The following is a 9,528-nucleotide window of genomic DNA, read 5'->3' on the forward strand; positions in this document are numbered from 1 at the left end:
GTTCTTGATATTTATGCTTATTTATTTATTATTATTATTATTATTATTATATTTTTCTCTTTTGTGTTTGCCGTGTTGTGTTCACTCACCTATAACTACTGATCAGACCCCAAGCCAGGATACAGGAAAAAATTGCAACTAGAAATACTCCTTTATTCACTAAAATCAGGCACCTGCAAAACCTCAAACTCAGAAGTCACCTGTGCATTTCAAACCTCAACTATTTAAATGTGTTACTCAAAGAACGTTCAAGACACTGATTGTAACAATGATCAATTAGTGAAAGTCAGCCTGGGATTGGTTGTCAGCTGACCAATAGGTGTGGGTTGTTTTGGCTCACCGTAACACCTCCCCCTTGAAGATAATTACCCGTGGGATTTGAGCAAAGGGTTGATTTGGATTGGAACAACCACATTACGCTGGTGATCGATCCTTCTTAATAGTTGCAGGCTGTCACCTTCTTGTGCTGTTGCTTGTGACTGTGCTGGTGTTGGTGTTTGGCTCGGTTGTGGTAAGTCATACCCTTCCAGGAGGAGATGAGGGTCAGGCTCTGTTGACCACGTTGTGCCTTCGGGAACACGTGGTCACAGCTGGTTGATGTGGCGACACCAGAAATGTCTGTCTTTGATAACTTGGTAGAGCACTTTCCCCACTCGTATGCCAATCTGACCTGGTACCCAGGGGTCTTGCCCACTGTGATACTGACTGATCCATACTGCAGCTCTGGGCTTGAATGACTTCACCCAAGGTTTGCGTGGCTTCCTTTGTGCACCTGACCATCTGCTGTCTTGGATGTTGGACAGTATTGCATTCCACACTCTGCCCAGTTTTCTTCCCAGGAGTGCTTCATCTGGTGACTTCCCCTTGAAGCTGGAAGCAGCGTAATTCAAAATGTGTTGAAAGCTCTGCCAATGCTCCTTCACGCTCTTCATTTCAGAAATGACCATTTGAAGGTATCAACAAACCTCTCTTCTTGACCGCTGGACTGAGGATGCTATGGGGGTGACTGAATGTGTATAATTCCCCTTTACTGGCAGAATGCAGCTAGCTGCTGTGAACTGACTTGAGTGCCATTGTCAGAAGCAAACATTTCTGGTATCCCAAAGTGGCTAAAGATCTATAGAAGCTATTGAATGGTAGCCTCTGTCCTCGTTGACTTCATAGAAAATACTTTTTGTCATTTGGAATAGGGGTCAACCAGGACAAGGTAGGTACACCCATTGATTGGGTGAGTGAAGTCAATGTGTACACGACTCCAAGATCTGGTAGCCTAAGGCCATGGTTGTGGATCGGCTCAATTTGGGATTCTTTGCCACCTTAGGGCATTGAGTATACTGCTTGCATATGGATGTGATATCTTTGTCAATGTCAGGACAGTACACAAAGCTTCTTGCTGGGGCTTTCATTCGATTCAGTCCACCGTGACTCTGGTAGAATTGTTGCAGTACTTTTGGCTGAAGTGTTCGTGGAATCACTATTCTTTCTCCAAGCATTAGGCAAGAGTCCACAGTTGAGAGCAATGTATGATGTCAATAAGATGGATTGTCATCTTCCTCAACCTTGGCTGGCCATCTATCAGTGAGGTACCTGGAGATACATTGAGGGAAAGGATCTACAGCTGGTTCTGCTCTGATCTTGTTGACTGTGACTGGAAGTCCTCCAGCAGCATCCCGTACAACCCAGTGGACTTCAGAATCTGCAGAAATTGCAGCCACAACTGTGTTTTTGTTTTCGGGAACTTGCTGATTCACAAGTCTGGAGAGGACATCTGCCGGACCAAGCTCCTGGAATGGTGTGTACTTGTTTTCAATATTGTAGTCTAATAACATTATTGCCTACATTTTTATACACCGAGATGTCATTCTTAGACCCAAAGATGGACAGCCATGGCGTGTGTTCAGTAAGGAGAGTAAATGTCTGCCATAAAGCATCTTTTTTTAATATAATTTTTATTAAATTTTCAAAAAGAATACATGAAAAGATAAAATCTACCCACCCCCTCCCCTTAACCCCCCCCCCATATATATAGTCCTACCTAAAAGAAAGAAAGAGGAAAAAAAGAGCTGCCTGGGTATTGGAAGGTTTCCACATGCTCCATGGGATTCAAAATAAATTTGGTATAATTATTCGTTACTTTCCCCAAGTAACCAAATTCTTTGTCGGAGCACTTAAATATGACATCCTATCTTTTGTAAATAAGGGCGCCAAATATTCAAGAATGTTACATAATTATCTCTTAAATTATAAGTAATTTTTTCAAGTGGAATAGAACTAGCCATTTCATTATTCCAACGATCCATACTTAAATACGAATCAGATTTCCAAGTAACTGCTATAGTCTTCTTAGCTACTGCCAATGCAATTTTTATAAATTCTTTCTGATATTTATTCAATTTAAGTTTCGGTTTTATCCCTTCAATATCACCTAATAGAAATAATACAGGGTTATGTGGAAGTTGAATTCCAGTAATTTGTTCCAATAAGACTCTTAAATTTATCCAAAAGGGTTGAATTTTAAAACAAGACCAAGTAGAATGTAAAAAAGTACCAATTTCTTGATTACACCGAAAACATTTATCAGATAGATTTGAATTTAATCTATTTATTTTTTGTGGTGTAATATATAATTGGTGTAAAAAATTATATTGTACTAATCTAAGTCGAACATTTATTGTATTTGTCATACTGTCCAGACAAAGTCTTGACCAATTTATTTCATCAATGTTAATATTCAGATCTGTTTCCTATTTTTGCTTTGACTTATGGGTTCCTTGTTTAATTGTCTGTTCTTGAATCAAATTATACATACAAGAAATAAATTTTTTAAGCCATAAAGCATCTTGCAGAATTTCTTCACTTCAAAGATAATTCCTAAGGCTTACTTCTTAAAGATTCAAAGTACATCTGTTAGCAAATTATGTACATACTGTATGCAGTACACAATCCTGAGGTTTGTCTTCCTGCAGGCAGCCATGAAACAAGGAAACACCATGGAACCTGGTTCAAAGAAAACACCAAACACCCAACATGCAAAAAAAAAGAACAAATCGTGCAAATGGCAAAAAATGAGCAAATAACAAACAGAATGTTAAACATCAAACCGCAGAGTCCTTGAAACAGTCTAGGTTTAGCTCAGTTCAGTTCAGTTCTATTTAGCACTGTGTCATTCATTGACTGCAGGCCGCAGAACCAGTGCGCATCAAGGTGCCCCAATCAAAATTGTGCAAAATAGCAATTTAAAAAAAGAGTAACCAGAAACCAGAAACACGTGTAACATGAACTACAGAGTCTTCTAAAATTAGTCCATAATTCCTTTTTGCTGTGGTCTGTGATCTGGCTGCATGCATGACAGCTTTTTTTGGAACCATCAGGATAAATGTGGGATATTGCAGCTCCCACCCCATAGTTGGATGCATCCGTGCCGATAATATTTGGCAAGACACATCAAAGTTGCTGGTGAATGCAGCAGGCCAGGCAGCTAGTAAGCCCTTACTAGCTTACTAGCTCTTCCTTCAGTTAGTCCTGACGAAGGGTCTTGGCCTGAAACGTCGACTGTACTCTTCCTAGAGCTGCTGCCTGGCCTGCTGCGTTCACCAGCAACTTTGATGTGTGTTGCTTGAATTTCCAACATCTGCGGAATTCCTGTTGTTTACAATATTTGGCAAGTCTGGGTTGAAATGCATCAAGAGAAGGTTGAATGACAGCATGTTCTTCACCTGATGGAAAGCCTCTTGGCATTGTTTGGAGAATTTCCACATAGCACCCTTGTTGAGCAGGACATTGAGTGGCTCTATCAGCCACTGCCACGCTGGGGAAAATGCAAAATAATGACTGATCATGCCCAAAAATGATCGTAAAGAGATGAAATCTGTTGGTGGAGGCATCTTTAAGATACAGTGATGTTTTTGGGATCTGGGTGACAAGGTGTGCTCATCTATGATGAATCCCAAATACTTGATTGAAGATATCAGGTGGTTGCATTTTTCTGCCCAAGGTCGCAATCCAAAGTCGTTTATATTCCAAGGTCGCAGTCCAAAGTCAATATCAGGTCCAGGCAATGGTGTAGTTCTGTCTGATCCATACCCATCACAATGATGCTGTTGAGGTAAGCAGCAACACTGTCAATACCACTCAGCATAGTGTCCATAAGCTTTTGGAAAATCGAAGGAGCTGCCTTTACCTCGAAAGGCGGGCAGAGGAAAGAAAACAACCCCTTGTGTGTTGTAATGGTGAGAAGCTCCTGTGAATTTTCTGTCACATATACATGGAGATAGTCTTCAGCCAATTCCAACTTTGCAAAGTATTGACCACTGTTCAATTTGAAGAGATCTGCCAGTACCGATAATGGGTACTGGTGTGTCTTCAGAGCTGCATTCAGACCAGTTGAGAATTCTGCATACAACCTCATTGTACTGTTGAGTTTCTTGATAATGACTATCAGAGCTAACAAACATGAGTAGCTGACAGCTTTGATCACACCAACTTGTTGCAGTCAATCTTGTTCTTGCTATATGATTAATAAGGCAGCATCTGGTAGTGGTCTTTTGAGACAGAAGACTGGTTCTGCCTCTGGACGGAGATGGAGTTCTGTTTGCAGTTTAGTGCAGAACTAAACCTTATTGAAACAGTGCTGCATAGCGTTGTAGCAGTTGATGTATGGTCTCATGTACTGATGGTGGAATGGCAACAACTGACATGATCTAAACGGCCAATGTCTTCATACAGACTTCATCCAGAGGGATGCTGCAGAGATCAAAATTGTCCATCCAGTCAATGCCAAGAACGTTCAGATCTGGCTGGTCTGTTATGTAACCATGCAGTTCAGTTCGTCAATCAGCAGGAGGGTTCTGCCTGATGTACTGCAGGAATAGTGATGAGCTGATTTGACTGGTGGGGACACAATTGCCTGCCATGTACTTTGGAGACAATGGTGATGTCTGATGCTGTATCAAATTGTAGCTTGACCGATTGTTGATAAATATATTGACGTACTTTCTCCTGGGGGCTAAGTCAACTTTGAATGTGACCATTAATTCCTTGTAGATTTTGATAGTTTTTGAAACTTCTTGTCCTTGTGTTTCACTGGCCTAGATAGCAAAAGCATTCTTTGTGACCACGGCATTGGCATTTGCTGCTAATGTGTTTCTTGTATTGGCAGTTTCTTGCGTAATACCATGCACCACAATTCTGTTGTGTTGGGCATCTTGGAGGCCTTTTGAGTGTTGATGTCTGGGCCATTGGAGACTGCATTGATACGGTTCTGTTCAACCAGGTTGGAATCGTGTTTTGGGTTGAGCAAATTAGATTAGATTATTAGATTAGATTAGATTATGAGGGCACTCAGTCCTCTTTTATTGTCACTTAGTAATGCATGCATTAAGAAATGATACAATATTCTTCCGGTGTGATATCACAGAAACACAGGACAGACCAAGACTGAAAAACTAACAAAAACCACATAATTATAACATATAGTTACAACAGTGCAACAATACCATAACTTGATGAAGAACAGGCCATGACACAGTAAAAAAAGTTCCAAGTCTTTCGAAAGTCCCACATCTCACGCAGACGGGAAAAGGAAGAAAACTCTCCCTGCCATGCCTGACCACAGTCCGACTCTGAGTCATCCGAAAACTTTGAGCTCCGATCAGCCCTCCGACACCGAGTACCGAGCACCATCTCTGCCGAACGCTTTGATCTCAGCCTCGGTCACCAGCAGCAGGCAAAGCTGGGGATTTTGGGGCCTTCCATCCGGAGATTCTTGATCGCACAGTAACAGCGGCAGCGAACTGAGCATTTCAGAAATTTCACCAGATCTTCCTCTGCTTCTCATGTCTGTCTCCATCAAATGCTGACGTTCTTGAGTGACGGCTTGTAAAGTCATATCAGGGTTTTGCTCCAGTATGGCCAGGTGCTGTTTGTGAATGTTTGCATTGCCAGGTGTTTGAAGTCTGCAAATAAATATCAGACACTTGAACAGTGACTCAGTCACGTTACTTAGCTTGAACTTTTCACATTTAGGATTGATAACACTGCCATATGTGATGAAGTCATTGGCATCATATTTAATGAGTTTTGGGCATTAGTAGTGAGCACTGAGGAGAAATGAATGCTCCCCAAAAATGTTTGTCAGCTGTTGGGCAGTTTCGTCAACTGGTACCGTCTTCGGCAGAATGAAATTGAAACAATTTTTGGAGCAAAGTACATACCTTCCATGAGTCACCTTTACTGGTGAATTCAACCCAGAATATATCTTTGTAACATTTAAACCATGATCAAAAGGAATTCCCGAAGCAGCATCGAACTGGAATTTGGTAATGGACACAACAACTGACTCGTGTGTACTGTTAAATGTTTGACACTGACATCATTGGACTCACTGATAACCTGCTGGTCAAGATTCAATTAACTTCAGCTGGGCCACCTTAAATTGAGCTTGCTGCTGTAGTAGAATTGCATGTAAATCTTCTGCTGAAATTGCCATGTCGATATAATGCAGCACATCACCATCAGTTTTTTGTGTTCGCTCGCCTGTAACTACTAATGAGACCTGAAGCCAAGGGACAGGACAAAGCTGGAACTTTAATACTCCTTCATTCAGTAAAACCATGAAACTTCAAAACCTCAAACTCAAAATTTAACTACACACCCAAAAGGAAACTAATTACCCAAAGGACATTCAATTCTTTGATCAGAATAACGATCAATTAGAGAAAGTCAGCCTGGGATTTGTTGTCAGCTGACCAGTAGGCATTGATTGTTTCAGCTTGCCATAACACAACAGCTTTTTGCAAATCAGCTTTTTGTCCATCCTGCTGCATGCAGTCTTTCATTAATTCTGTTGTGTTCCTTAGATTTACTGTGTATGCTCGCAAGAAAATGAATCTCGGGGTTTTTACTTTGGACTTTGAACTTTGAACATCTTGTGGGAGGAAACCGGAGCACCTGGAGGAAACCCATGCGGTCACAGGGAAAGCGTTCAAACTCCTTACAGACAGTGGCAGGAATCAACCCCTGATCAATGATTGCTGGTATCGTAAAACAATTACAGTAGCCACTTCACCACCATTCTGCCCTGTGGATGTGGATGGCTTATTTGGTGCCTATGGGATCCAACAGCAATTTTTATTGAGGGGAGGGGTCTAAACAGGTAATCCTTCAGCACTCCAAGAATTCTGATCTTGAATTACATCAACCAAGTTGTAATTAGTAATTCCAAACAATTACAGCCGAATTATGGTGCCATATCGGAATGTCCTCAACTACAAATTATTCTTTACCTGCTTGAACTTTCAATGCTGCTAATTATGAGGACAAATTTAAGAATGAATTGTTAGTTCATGGCTTTGTTGAAAAAGATTCCATTGATGATTTAATTCCTTTCACAGGATAAATCCGAACAGAGTTAGGGGATGCTAATGTTAAAATAATCTCAATTAGTTGACGTAAGGCTGTTCAGCAAGACAAATTTGGGCATTATTAAGTTAAGCACATGTGAAGTGAAGAATTCAGATTGCTCTATCAAGGGATTAAACTAAAAGGTTAATATTTTGCCTGCTGGCCTTGATAAATATCACTGCTGGGATTTATATCCTGGCCTCCTTTTACTCAGCCAGTAAAATTAACCCACTGACATTTATTTTTATAAATATCATGCGATAGGAACATGCATAGCATTACCTCCAATTGTCCATCCTTTACTGTCTTTGAAATACGGTAGACATGGGCAAAAATTTTCTCATTGTACGGTTAGGGAGGAATTTTCTAGAATATGTCCAACTGTTATGCACCTCTGTTTGTTAATTGTTGTCTTATCTAATTGCTGCACCCTTGCGTTCTCTGTTTAATCTTGTCAATTTATTTTCACCAGCATGGGTTTTCTGTGTACTGTAATTATTTAAATGGGACTCCCAATTAGCGCTTATCATAGGGTCTTTGTGGTCCGAGAATGATTTACCTCGCAGTGTTGCTTGGGTGAGCCACTGATGTTCTGTTGATATTCCTACAAATGAAAACTTGTTTCTGTCACTACATGCAAGTCTGTCATTCCTCCACACCAGGGTTTAGATGTCCGTCAGCGCGCACTGTGACAAATGGAAGATCTGCATAGTATGTATAGATTAGGGGAAAGGTGGAGTGGTAACACTTCCAATGATATTGCTGCCTTTATCCTTCCAGATGTTGGAGATTGCAGACTGGGAGCATCCTAACTGGTTGCATCACTGTCTAGTATGGAGGAGACACTGCACAGGATTGAAAAAGCTGCAGAAAGTTGTAAATTCAGCCAGCTCCTTAATAGCACTAGTCTCCCTAGCATTGAAGACACCTTCAAAAGGTAATGTCTGAGGAAGGTGGCATCCACCATTAAGGACCCCCATCACCCAGGACATGCCCTCTTCTCGTTGCTATGATCAAAGAGGTAGTATAGGAACCTGAAGACACACACTCAATGTTTCAGGAGTAGCTTCTTCCCCACCACCATCTGATTTCTGTATGGATAATGAACCCATGAGTACTACCTCACTATACATTTTCACTTTCTTTTTGCACTACTTAGTTAATTTAATGTGTATGGTGTGTATATATTTCTTATTGTAATGTATAGTTTTAAAATTTGCAATGTACTGCTGCTGTAAAACAACAAATTGCATGACAAATGTCAGTGATATTAATTCTGATTCTTCTAGTAAAGAGCTGCAGTGCATCCCGAAGATGTTTCCTCTCACTTCTTCATTCATGGCTCTGGATGTCATTGGTTATGCCAGAATTCACTCTCCCCACTCACCCCGCCTTCCAAACTATGTGGCTTGCTTGGCCATTTTGGACAATTATTAAAAAACAACCACAATGGTGAATCTGGAGTCACATATCAGACAGACTGGCTGAGGTTAGCATTTACCTTCATCGATGACCATTCGTGGTTCAAGTAGGGTTTTACAACAACCTGGTGGTTTTACGGTCATCATAATTGACGCGAGCTTTTTACTTCAGATTTATTTAGTAACTTGAAATTAAATTCTCTAACTACTGGTGATTCTAACTCACATCTATAGATCAATGAACCAGGTAGCTGGATATTGCAATTAGGTCTCTGATATTAGAGCTAAACCACCATGGTAATATTGCAGTCACGTTCCATCAGTTACAGATGGGGAACTGTTTAACAGGTCCTGAATACACACCTTGATACTTTGTTGATGCCATCGTTTAACCAGTCATCAAGCCTTTATATTAGCAACACACACAAAATGCTGGAGAAACTCAGCAGGCCAGGCAGCATCTAGGAAAAGGGTACAGCAGATGGTTTGGGCTGAAACCCGTTGGCAGGATGCCTGGCTTGCTCAGATTTCGAGCATCTTCCGATTTTCTCTTGTTTGTGATTGGAAGCCTTTATACAGCCAAAGATTGAGCAATGAACTGAAATTTTACTGTTTAAAATCAACATGATTTACTTGAAAATTTTGTTCCAATCTAACTCAAAGGACCAAGATAATAAATAATAAAGAGCAACACACACAGTATGCT

The 9,528-nt window shown here is 40.7% G+C and overlaps 1 pseudogene; it reads right to left on the bottom strand.

The window, feature by feature from the left end:
* Positions 1-928: 928 nt before the first annotated feature.
* LOC134354200 (uncharacterized protein K02A2.6-like) lies at positions 929-1,514 on the bottom strand (annotated as a pseudogene).
* Between the last annotated feature and the right edge of the window lie 8,014 nt (positions 1,515-9,528).

This window comes from Mobula hypostoma, chromosome 11, assembly GCF_963921235.1.
Source record: "Mobula hypostoma chromosome 11, sMobHyp1.1, whole genome shotgun sequence".
Taxonomy (NCBI): domain Eukaryota; kingdom Metazoa; phylum Chordata; class Chondrichthyes; order Myliobatiformes; family Myliobatidae; genus Mobula; species Mobula hypostoma.